This window comes from Leopardus geoffroyi, chromosome B2 (genome assembly GCF_018350155.1).
Source record: "Leopardus geoffroyi isolate Oge1 chromosome B2, O.geoffroyi_Oge1_pat1.0, whole genome shotgun sequence".
Taxonomy (NCBI): domain Eukaryota; kingdom Metazoa; phylum Chordata; class Mammalia; order Carnivora; family Felidae; genus Leopardus; species Leopardus geoffroyi.
Genome location: NC_059332.1, coordinates 78,923,552 through 78,937,233, shown reverse-complemented (window position 1 = coordinate 78,937,233; position 13,682 = coordinate 78,923,552).

Below are 13,682 nucleotides of genomic sequence, written 5' to 3'. Positions count from 1 at the left end.
CAGAATGAGGTACAAATGTGCTGGCTCAGGCCTCTGACTCTGGCACAGAGTTTCACCTGACCAGCTTGGAGTGCTCTTGCCACGGGCAGTCTTCCCAGACACCAATCAGAGAGAATATCATGCTAAGCAACTTCCCACACCTCCCAGAAACTCCCAGGACACCACTCATGTGCTGCCACACCTCAGACATCTCCACTAAGTCTAAGAAAGGGGCCGTGACCAGTGGGCGAGTCCACGGCTGCCAGCTCCAGGTTTGAGTTCCACAGCTTAGGCAGAACAAGGGACCCAGATGAAATGAGCTCCCAGCTTTAGTGTCTGCTTTTCTCCATGGCCAGATCCTTCATCTTGGCCCCTGGACACATCGTCACCTTGAGGAGTCAAAGTCAAGGCACGCTCTTGAGGCTTGGGTAACAAGGAGGAAGCTCCCATCACCTCCTGGGAGACAAAGCAGCATTTCTGTGCCTCCTCCCTTCCTCTGATGGTTCTGTTACAATGGATAAGGGGAATTTTCCCCTGGAGGATTATTTCCATTCCTCTAACAGCAGGACCTCTCAGAGACCTCATTTGAGCCCTTAACCTGCCCTCTCCAGCCCATATACCCAAACCACACATCCCATTATTCAATGATATATCCTCTCCTAAGGAAAGCCCCCTATTGTTTTTCATAGGTTTATCCTTTTCCTCCAGCTAGAGATTCCAGAAAAGATCAACCTTAGTCCCAAAGCACCAGCCCTAGCTCAATAAATATGCTGGAACTCAATAAATGTGACTTCACTAGTGTTTCAACTCAAATGGCTAGTTAAATAAGAAACGTGAAAAGGAGCTAACTTGTTAGGGGATAAAAAATAAAGAAAAATTTAGAGGTCCTTCAAAGTCTTTTTGATAGCCTCCTCTCCTTCTTTTTCAGCCCCTTCCCCACACCCCCTACATGCTAAAAATATATAAATAAGAGTCTAATAGAAGCCAGACATTTAAAATAACACATTTTCAGGGGATTTTTTAAAACAAAGCTTGAATGCCTATGCAGGCTGTAAATTTACAGTTGACGATCCTCTGCCAGAAGCTCTTTTGGGCGCTTACAGCTGTGAAATACAATCTTTAGTTGACTACACAGCCCCTCCTTGCTCCCAATCTGATTCCAACAGCCTGTATTCCTGACAACATAACTCTTCACAACAATAATGAAACAACAAGAATATTTATTTGGATTTACACACCACCTTTCACCTAAGGGTCCCTGAGCAACTTCAAACACCACTGAAATGGTTCCAAACCATGTACCTCTCCAACTTTGATTTAGAAGCTAAAAAAGGAGTCAGTCTGCTGTATGTAATTCCTTGGCAAAAATCATACACTTCTCCATAAACGGAAACAGTGAGTCTTGGCTCTTCAATAATCTTCTCTGCCCTCCTTACACCTCTCTTCTTTGCTGAGAAATAAGCCATTGGTGTAATCTAGACCCTTCCCTTAAATTGTATTGGTTTGTGCTATGAAGATTTTTTTTTTTTTTTGCAAAGGTAAGTATACTACAAAAATTGTCTTTCTACTTTGCAAGATTCATTGAAATAACTCTTATTTGGGATACCTAAGCATTGGGAAATGCTACATAATCTATGATTTTATTTGAATGTAAACACTATCTTTTCCATTTCTTTATTTTGTCAACACTTGCTTTTTTAAAAATTTCTTCTTGAATTATAGCTATTTCTTTACCTGCTTATCCTCTCTACTACATGGAAGATTTTTACAAAAACAAGACCTGTGTATTTGTCCCCCTTCTCTTTGTATGCCAATTTCTCTCAGTACTGTGTGCATAAAGTATATAGATCTGTGATGAATTGACTTGTTTCTGAATTGCATCCATAATGGAACATTTTTCTTAAATACATTATGACCTCAATGTCTACATTAGCGTACAAATGAGGGGGTAAAAATAGCCATGTCTAACCCCTATCTTTTACTCCACTGAACCTAAACAAACAACTGCCAATAGTGTTAACCATCCTTCTCACTGGAAATAAGGAAACCAATTTACTAGACCTACCAGCACAGAACCCAGATCTCCTGCTTTTGTCAAACACAACATTAGAAGGAAATTCATCTGAAGCCCTGGATTATTTCAGCCCTATTGCTGGACATATAAAACACTGACTCTCTTAGAAAACTTTGGCTCTTAGTCATTCATTAAATCTAAATAAGGAATCTACAATGTGGCAGACATTTTGCTAAGGGCTGGGGATATAAGAATGTAAAGTGCATTGCCCTGCCCCCAAAGAATTTGTAGTCCAGGGAAGGAAACCATCAGAGAAACAGAGAAAGGGATGAGAACACTGTATGTGGCATCACATAATTACACACAAGATGAAGGCAGCTTCATTTGAACCCAACTTGATTGATGCTTCTTCCCAACCACAGGCTGGGCCATAAACATACTTTAAAACCCTGGGCTCTGAACCTACTTGCCCTCCTCTGGAATATCTAGTTCTCATCACAGCTGGGGTAGTACCTTGTCTTGGCATACTGAGAGTGGTGTTTTGTTGCATCCTCTAGAAGCTTTCTGGCTTATTCACTGCATGCCATCTTTCTGTTCTGTCTTGGCTTATCACTCTGGAGCCCACAGGCCTGCTTGTTTTTTCCTTGTACTTTAACACTATGGCTAGATGGTATTTTCAGATTTAATGTTTTTTCTCTCTGTATTTGTTTGTTGCTTTCCTCCATTTCAGACTGGTAGCAGTCTCGATATGCCATGACTTCCAGAAGGTATGCATCAGGGCCAAAAACAGAAATAGCCAGCAAGTCCTTCTGGCTTTCCCACCCCACCTCCCCACCCCCCCACCAAAACAAAACAAAACAAAAACAAAAAAAAAAACCTGTTTAAGCCTTTAATGGAACTCAGTGATTTGGGGAGAAGATGGGAGAGAGTGTGAGAAGCAATAAGGAGGGGGATTCATCCTTCCTTTCCTCTCTGCCCTAGGAAGATATCCCTAGGGTAAAAGAATGAAGGAAGAGAGATACCACAGGGTCCCAGAGCAGCCATGCTCCCTATGCCCCCATAATGTTAACATCAAAACTCCAAGTGGAAGGCCTAGGTAGAGTTTAGGCTAGGCAGACAAAACTCCAGGCAGCATCACAAGGCATAGCCATAGCAGAGAAAAAGGGATCTGGTAGGAAGGATGGCAGTCGTGGCAGGAACCTACCTGGAGAGACAACCAAGGACCAGATAATCACTCTGCATCCTAATGCCTTGGTAGAGGAAGGGAAACTCAAATAAATGAAATTAAGATTTCCCCAAGACTAAAGGAAGAGGTGCTCAGTATGAAGTGGACTTATGAATGATAAAAACATATGACATTTCTAACATACCTGAGTTATGTGGGCTGACTAGCACCACACTCTTTCTGGATGCTCTGCTCTATGAATAGGGCTTTATCCATTGTTGAATTCTAGATCTAAATCTCAGGTTTTGTTTCCTTTCTCTATAATTTGGACTGATATTTCAAGCTGCTTTCTAAATATTTCATTTCAAACTTACCAAGTCTTAAAATAACTTCTATCTTTTTATACTCTTCCCCACCCCTACCCTACCAACCCAGTTCTCTCCCCCACATTCTTTTCTCTGATAATAGCATTAAAGTCCACTCATACTAGAGATCTCACATATACCCTTAGTTCCTGTATCTCCCTTACCATCCAGACCAGTCAATTCTACCTTAGGAATATTCTCCATTGCCTCAGCCATATACATTTCTCAGACCCTCATCATGTGTACTTTATCCATGTATCAGCCTCCTCACTGGTATCTGTGTTATCAGATTCTCTTCTACCCTGCCCAAGGCATCCAAGATCCTAGACTCTTCCAGCTCCCAACTAGAGAAAATCCATATTCCTCATCAGAGAATACAGGACTCTGTCTAAATATGACCTCTGACTACTTCATCCTCCACCAACTTATACATTCTACACCACATAACTCACACATGTACTCCAGAATCTCACCACCTCTCATGATCCAAGATGTGACTATCAGTAAGCAATGGATAGGAAATGGTAAGTCCGTGGCTGAGTCTAGAGCTGGTTAAGCATAATTAAGCATGAAGAAAATCAGAGCAAATGAGAAAAAGTCTTGCATGGTTTCCTTCTAGAATTCCTTATGTTGCAAGAAAACAAACCCAGGAGGGGCTATTGCTTAGGACAATGGTCAACATGAATGTCAACTAAAGCTGAATTCTGTAAGGCTGCTCTGGCCAGCCTTCCAAGAGATCTTGGCCACTTCTGTGGTGCCTGTTATACTGCCATTCTTATAGGATTTTTGTAAGAATGAAAGTGATAGTTGAGGGAGGAGGGAAGTTCTCTGTAAACTGCAAAGTGTTATACAAAATGTAAGGATTCACACTTTTTTCCTGGAAATAAATATTCATTCACTTCTGTCTTTTACACTTCAAAATTCCTTAGGAAAATACAACTCACAGAGGGCCCGTCTTATGCAAAAAGGAAATGCCACATACGCATGACAATCCAAATAATTTTTTAATGAAAGAGTGTTGGGAAATGGCAGGGTATTTTTTACTGAGAACATGGGAAACTGTATGAATTCAGAAACATTACACCATGGTTGTTATCATCAGGGCAGTCTTGGTGTGTCTGGCTGAATTTTTAATATTCTATCTTTTTAATCTTGCATGACTCTCCCTGGCAAAGCCGGTCCAAAATAAGAGACGCTTAATAAACATTTGAGGCTGGGGACTAGCTGTTTGTGAAACTCGCTGTCCATTAAGTAATTGTAGGTTAGGCTAAATAAAATGTTTTATGGAGAGTAATATATCCATGGTGAGGCTTCATTAAATGTGTTACTGTTTTTATGGCCCCTTCAGTATGGAAAACAAATAACATGTCCTCTTTCTCCAGAGACTACTCTGACCCCCAAATCTGCTTTGCACTCGCCTTGCATGCAGATCAGGTGTTGCAGCTGGTTTTACAAAACGTAGGAGTGCAACCAGTTCTTTGCTGCTTACCAACACACTGATAATACACGACAAGGAATATTTTATTTCGGTGTTCCCCAAACTGTGTTCTATGGAGGATTCGTTCTGTAAGATGGTAACATGTATTCTGAAAAAACGAAAAAGAAGGAGGCAGCCATGACAATGGCTCCTCCATGAGCAAACAGGTTTGAGAAACAATAGGTTAGACACAGGTAAGCAGTTTTCCTTCCCACTGGATATTTAAAGCCTTCAATTGGCCAAAATGCTTTGTGCATCTCCTAGAGGGGAACACAGTAAATACAGCATTTCTAAAATTATTTGACCATAGAACTTATTTTCTATAGAACACAGTACAAAAGGTACTAGTGTTGTGCAGAACATAGTTTAGAAGAGGCTGTTTTATTTAATAAAGCCAAGTAACCAATGACAACCAGTTCAATAATTTCCAGAACATCATATTTCTTGGTGAAAGTCCTAAACAAGGGAACATCCCCCACAAGCAATATCATTACAAGAAGCATGAGACAGAATCATCTGCAAATGAAGTTTTGAGTAAAACACATTAAGATATCACTACAGCCGGAGGATCTATAATTCAATATTTGGAGTCATTGTTTCTCTTATTGAGAATAGGAAACAAAATTGACAAAGGAGGTTGCCATATTTTCTACACTTTGCTGCAGGATGACAATCCTTCCTTAAGCACAGGAAGGAAAATATTAAAAAACAAAAAGCCAAGTATGTTTGCCATCTATGTTTCCCCTTATAATTATAAAAAAGCATCTTTAAGAGCAGAAAGCTTATAAAGTAACATACGACAGCCAGAGTGGCCAGGGTGACCAAGAATAGGAGCCACATTGTGACTCTTAACATAATGGATGCTGATGGTGCCCTCTTGGATCCCTTTTACCTGGCATCCCCAGTTGCCATAAGTGTGGGTGACTAATTAGCCCCAGAGGTTTCCTCCCAGAAGAATGGCCCTCTGCAGAACAGGACTTATCCAGGAGATTATATCACTCATCCATCCTGGGGCAGCTTGTAACCAGCGACTGACTGACATGAGATACAAAAGGCAGGCCTCCTTTCTTCAAGGCAGGACAATTCATGCATGGAGCTCTTCATGAAATCAGGTTAAAAGCAGGTCTCTAACTGAGACCACAGCCCTGCTTAGCTCCTTGCCTAGCCCTATCCTATGTCCCTTACTCTCTTGTTCCTGAGACCACTCCAGTAACTTACACACACCTAAATGCCAGTCATAGGCTCTGCTGTTAGGGAACCCAGCCTAACACATCCAGTTTAGGACTTTGTATCTAAAGAGGCAGTTTTTTTTCTCTCTCTCAATTATAAAAATATAGTTCGTAATGGCTCATCTTCTCACCTGTGTCAGGAACCTTACATCATGTTCTAATAAGAGCCCGTAGATCAGTATTTCACGTCGTGTGGATTTGGATCATGCACTTTAGAGTTAGCAGGGTGCTTGCTAAAAAATAGAGATTTCTGGGGCGCCTGGGTGGCGCAGTCGGTTAAGCGTCCGACTTCAGCCAGGTCACGATCTCGCGGTCCGTGAGTTCGAGCCCCGCGTCGGGCTCTGGGCTGATGGCTCAGAGCCTGGAGCCTGTTTCCGATTCTGTGTCTCCCTCTCTCTCTGCCCCTCCCCGTTCATGCTCTGTCTCTCTCTGTTCCAAAAATGAATAAACGTTGAAAAAAAAATTAAAAAAAAAAAATAGAGATTTCTAAGGCCCTCCTCAGACCTACTGAGTCAGAATCTCTGACAATGGGAGACACAAATTAATTTTATGTATCGTGTCAAGTTATGTATCATGTTATGTTATGTATCATGTCGAATTTAAGATCCACTATCAAGCTGCCATGATTGGGGCACCTGGGTGGCTCAGTCGGTTAAGCATCTGACTCTTGATTTTGGCTCAGATCATGATCTTGCAGTTCATAAAATCGAGCCCCAAGTCAGGCTCTATGCTGACACTGACAGCACGTGCACCCATACTCTCTCTCAAAATAAATAAGTAAACACTTTTTTAAAAAGATGCAATGATTTAGCCAGCTTCTCCTCTCCCCACCACCTCCCTCCCTGTAGTAACTGAGAGACACTGTCAAGGAAAGCTAACTTGTCTTCTTACCTTCTGCCTACTGATTCACTCCTATGAGAGTGAACAATGTATAAATTTCTAAGTGGAAACTTCCAATGTGGTCTATAGAGAAAGAAAGAAAAAAAAAAAAAAGAAATCCAAGCAGATTATTGTCTTGGCTAATGACAAATTACTTCAAAATATAAATTTTGTTTCATTTCTTTGTAATCAAAAAATGTAATTTGAGATGACACTCTCCCAATAAGTAAGTTGGAGAAGCTATGTTTAATCATCTAAAATCAATTATTTCCAAGTATTTACGAGCTATGGGAAGGAAAACATTTTTTCCAAAGCACAATGCAGAAAAGATTTACAGTAGCTCATAAACATCTAAATTGCCATATTTATTCATCTCACAAAAGGTGACTGTTGCTTAAGAATTATTTACCCAAGAAGTCTTAGATCTCTGAATACACAGTGAAAAACATCACTAACTGCCGTGTTTTTGCATACCTCTGACAAGCATGTGACAACACGGAGGAGCATAAGTACCCAAACCAGCAGGACAATCAAAATTAACCACAGGTGTAAGTTAGTGACAAGAGATCAAAAAAACTCCAACAGCAAACTTGTCGTCTACTTTGGAACCAAGATGGATCAAGAGAATTAGAAGGTGGATGGAGACGGCTTCTTGGGACTGGTGTTTCCTGAGCAGCAATTTATTCAAGCCTAGACTACTTTGCAGGCAGACACATCTCTTCATTATCACTGTTTTGATGTGTGTGTGTGTGTGTGTGTGTGTGTGTGTGTGTGTGTGTGTTGGGTTTTTTGATTCAAGAGAAATAAAATGGTCTTGATTCAATGCCAAACAGAGCAGGAACGCAGTTCCTCACTGGCTGGCATTTCTTAATGACCATCTCAGCAGGGATCCCAAAATGAATCAGCCACCCCTGGAAAGCTCACTCACCCCTAGAATATGTTCCTAATAATTATCTAATGCTTGGTTAATAGAGAATACAAGAACACACTTCTAATCAAAGTGAAGCACCCTTTCAAATCCCAGACGTCCAAAAAGCTACCTGGTAGGAGGATATTGAGTTTTTCAATTTGTTGTTTTCTCCTGGAGGTTGAAACATGACTGTGTGATAAAAAAAAATCTAAAAACAAAACTTGAAGAGAAGTCTAAACTTGCAAGTAATAAAAATACATTAAAACCAATATTTTTAAGAAGAGATATGCTAAATATAAAGTATCACAAACACACTTTTTAAGAAAAGGCAACTCTGCAGGTATGAACATGTAGTTCCCAAAGTCCAAAGTGGTTCCAATGTGTCATTTTAGAATGAGTTCTAAGTTCCCTAGGAAATACGTTATTAGAGTGGCTCCTTTTGGGGAGAAAGTTATACATATCACTCAATGAGATTAACACACAGACACCTGGGGCCACATCAAGAGCCAGCACGTTACCTTGAATTTCATAATCAACTCTGTTGGTATACAGCAAATTTATCAAGAGGATGTTGGTCATCTGAAAAACTTGAGATTTTCAGACACAACAAAAAGGAGAAAGAACTATTTTAGAGAAAGAATCCTGGCAAAAGCAACAGTAAGTGAAATGAATGCTCCAGGCTACTATTAATAATTAGTCTCATTGCTCTGACAATTTCAGGAAAGGTTCGAAGAGACATGACATGATGATTCTAAACTCAACTCCTCAACATTAATTCCTATAGAAACACTAAGACAAATCATCAAATTCTGGGAACCCAGAGAAGTACCAAGTTCAAATAACCTTACATGGCTCCATGAAGAACCAACCTGGGAGGGCCTATACAGCCCTTCAACCACAAGTTTGATCTACAAGGTGTACAGATAAAAGAGGCAGAATTAGAGGTAATTTCCTCAAGAAATTCAATTCCAGTCTACATGATATTCTTAGCAATTTCCTATCAAGATATGCTTTAGCACCTAACTGGTCAAAGGTCAGACCCAAAACATATTTATAGTGGCTTAGTATGCACCCAGGCACCATAGCATATCATCACAATGAAAGCTGCAACTAAAAGTATGCACCTTAGTCCTTCAGGTGAGACAAAGTTGAGTGGAGCTGCTTAAAAGTCACGAAATTCTAATTAAAAGCAACTGTCATAAAAAGAAGAAATGCTTAATTTTATGACAGTCATCATAAGCACAGGTTAAAACCATATATGATATCACTATGTACTACCAGAATGGTTAAAACAAAAAAGACTGAGAATGTGAAATGTTGGTGGGGTGCCTGGGTGGCTCAGTCAGTTGAGCATCCGACTCTTGATTTCCGCTCAGGTCCTGATCTCACAATTCGTGGGGTGGAGGCCTGCAATGGCTTGGTGCTGACGGCATGGAGCCTGCTTGGGATTCTTTCTCCCTCTCTTTCTGCCCCTCCCCCACCTTCTCTCTCAAAATAAATAAATAAATTTCAAAAAACAAAAAACATTGTAAAAAAATTTTAATGTTACTCCCATAAAAGTTTACTTAGAATAAAACAATAACAAAAAAGTAACTGTAAAGAAACCACTAGAAAAATAGTCCATCAAAAACAGGATACACCTAAAACCTGTGATTTCTGTACAATGTCTTCTGACCTTAGTGAGAAATGATTGCTGAGAACGTCTCAAATTCCCAAATTTGCTAATACCATTTCAGGGAAAAATAAAGCACCACTGGGATATGATACTAAGCCAGGACAGGCACCAGCCTTACAATCTCTGAAATTCAAATCTTTGTTTCAGTAAAAGGACAAACGACTACTCGTTTGGTGTCTTTCACACATACACACACACAAAATCCCATTACCATAATGTCCACAAAGTCCACTACACAAGGTTTGGAAATATAAAGTAAAACCATAGGTACCAAGTATAGATTTGACAGAAGAGGTCATTATGGGCCACAAACTAAGCATTAGTGGGGTACTAAATGCCTTTTCCGAGAAGCTAAAATTAAATATGTCACATGTTTCTGTTAATAAAACGTGGGCTTCTGTATGAGAAAAATTCAATCAATGACACCAAGACCAGCTACTCACTAAAAGATGATATTTAGTTTGGGTAAAAAAAAAAACCATTTTAACAAACAGTATAAACTATGCAACAAAATAAAAATAACACCTGTGAGCAAAAACTAAAGGCATCCGACTACTTAGCTACACTAGTGGGCAGCTATGCAAAGTGTACAGATTGAACCTGGCTCCACCCACTTGGTAGCTCTACCGACTTGGTAGCTCTCAGACAAGTTACTTAACCTTTTCATGTCTCAGTTTCCTCATCTGTACACAGCGTGATAATAATTATTCCCCCATGGATCATCATTGTGAATCAGCTGCATTAACATATGTGAAGTGCGCCTGTCATCTATTACACATATGCACACACAGATTGTTGTTACAGAACAAGAAAGAGCTTGGAGATTCTTAGAGCTAGTAAATAGGATTGCATAATAGTTCTCCCTCCCTTACCTAGGGTAGAGGAAAAGAAAAGAGAAAGCAAGGGTACTTGTGGGATGGGGTTACAAGGACCCCCCCCTCCACAGCCCCCAGAGCATTTCCCTCACTTGCTCAGAGGCACCAGAAATACCCAAACATTCTCCAATCAGAAAGGCTTGAAATGGCAATAGCCCCTTAAAGCAGTTCATTGATTTTCACCTGATTCACACTACACAGTAAACAACTGCTGTCAGGACACTTTCCAGGCACTAACTTGAAAAGTGAAATACAGAAGACCCTGGGACACTGGACACTTGAAAGCAGAAGAGAGTCTCAGATGAATGGATAAAGAAGTGGTATATATATGCAATGGAGTATTACTAGGTGATCAAAGAGAATGAAATCTTGCCATTCGCAACATGGATGGAACTAGAATGTATTACGCTAAGCTAAATTAGTCAGTCAGAGAAAGACAAATATCATATGACTTCACTTACATGTGGAATGTAAGATACAAAACAGATGAACATAAGGGAAGAGAAGCAAAAATAATATAAAAACAGGGAGGGAGACAAAACATAAGAGACTTAAATATAGAGAACAAAGTGAGGGTTGCTGGAGGGGTGAGGGGGAAGGGCTAAATGGGCAAGGGGCTTTAAGTAAAACGCTTGTTGGGATGAGCACTGGGTGTTTTATGTAGGGGATGAATCACTGGATTCTACTCCTGAAATCATTATTACACTATATGCTAATTAACTTGGATGTGAATTAAAATAAATAATAAACAAACAACAAAAAAGAAGAGACTCTCAAGAAGAGAAGAAGCTAAAGATATTGGAGGCCAACTTCATCATTTTTTTCTATCATCACACTGGACACAGGGAACTACGGGTGACCCTGAACAACATGAGTCTGAACCACGTGGCTGCACTTACATGCAGATTTTTTTTTATAAGTACAGTACAGCGTTGTAAATGTATTTTCTCTTTCCTTATGATTTCCTCGATGACATTTTCTATTCTTTAGCTTACTTTATTATAAAAATAATACACACATACATATAATACATATAACATACAAACTATGTGTTAGTTGACTGTGTTATTGGTAAGTTTGGGGGGCATCAAAACTTACACAGATTTTCAACTGTGTTGGGGGTCAGATCCCTAACCCCTGTGTTTTTCAAGGGTCAAATGTATTCCCTTATGAAAAAAGAAGATTTAAAGAACTTACTTGGATAATACACCCCCCCCCCAAAACTATTTCTACTTAGTTATTTGCATTTGTGAAATAAAGTGCTTTTAAGCTTGAATTAACAGGCAGTGGTTACAATTTCACATGCACTTTGCCTATGTAAACACAAGTTTAGTATTAAACACTAAGGCTACCAAAAAATGCTGTATGGTGTGTGCAATTTAACAGAGATGCAAACCTTTGGAAAAGTAGATGTATGTTTTTATGTGTTTTAAGTGTGAAAGGGGAATGTGGTTAAAACAAGCACCCTGTTGGATAACAGACATCTCTAAAAAATGGATCTGTGATGAGCTTTTAAGGGTGATTTACTAACTGGCTATAAATGTTGACTATAAAAGTTAGCAGGCCATCTCTAACACAACTTTTTAAATTTATGAAATATAAAGACCTTCTTGTAATGGTCGTTCAGGCCCAGAATCTACCTTCACACCACACTTACGGTCTGTGCCTGCCTGAGGCAGCAAGCCATTCCTAGACATCCTCTGGAGATCTTTTCAAGGACTGTGGTTTCACAATAAAAATAACCTACACGAAGGGAAATAAATGTGCAGAAAAAGCACCTCCATTGAAACATTCCTTTGAGTCTGGATTTTCCACATTATCTACCCCTGAGAACTCTGGACTATTGTTCCCTCTTAATTCAGGAAAAAGAATATTCAGAGGTAAATCTCCTCCCCTTTCTGATTTCCATAAAGAGAAAAAAATCAATTTCTCTTTCTGTATTGAATTAAGGATGGTTAAAAGTAGTAGATTGGTAGGAATTATTGTAACTATACAGAACCGCACTAAAACAATTAGCAAGACAAGAAAAGAGAGAGAAAGAAAAGGAGCAAGAGACCGTGAACTAAGAAGATTCCAAGTAAATAATTCTCATTTTTTAGGATCTTGGCCTGAGGCTTTTCTGTGAATTTTAGATAAAGATATTCAGCCTCTGCAGAAATCTTTAATAAAACACCCGGCCTAACAAATAACGTATTTTCCTGCTGTGGCAGAAGACTGCAGTTAAATTTTCCAATGGTCATCATCTGTGTTTCCATGCAAGAAAGATGGCCAAGCAAAAAGGATTTTTTCCATAAAGCAGTTAAGGTATAACACGGATTAGGAAGAAAATAAAATGAGTCTTTATCTTCTTCTATGTAAATATTTTTCCTAATATACCACATGCTGGAAGCCTCTGGCAGAATATGATTGTAAGAACACAACTTCTGCGAAGCAATTTTCTGAATTCCTGAGTAATTCAATTAAAAGTGGGACAGCTCTTGAATTATCCAAGATATTATCTCAAACCACAGCTTTGCCCTACTTTTACCAACATGCCCCAGAAATCTCCATTTATCAGTTTTCCTGTTTGGTAAAATGAATTCCTTTAGTTTTCTCCTTGAGTCTGAAACCTAGTCAGTTAACAAATAACCTTTCTACTTCCATGTCTGGGAGTCATCTTGGACCTCCTCACACTCCCACCTTCATGCAACCAGCTCCATTGATCCTCCCAACACACACACACACACACACACACACACACACACACACCTGTACAGAGTATATTAAAATGTGCTGGTTGAATATGTTATTCTTCCTGTGGGCTGTGCCTTTTTCCTCCTTTACACCCACTCAAATTCCAGACCTCTAAGACCAAACTCAAACCTATTTTCTCCAAGAAACTTTGCTGGATGAAACCTACTTCGCTGCCTTAATACTTAAGTATCAAGGCTAAATCCTGCCCAAAAAATTCCAGGTCTTTGCTTATAATGTACTTTGATTCTTTTCAACATTGCTTGAAATAACTGGCTCTTTAGTATTTTGTTCTTGGTTCTCCCAGCCCCAACCCCCATTTCTACCCCACACTCCCTGTTCACACACACACACACACACACACACACACACACACGCAACCAG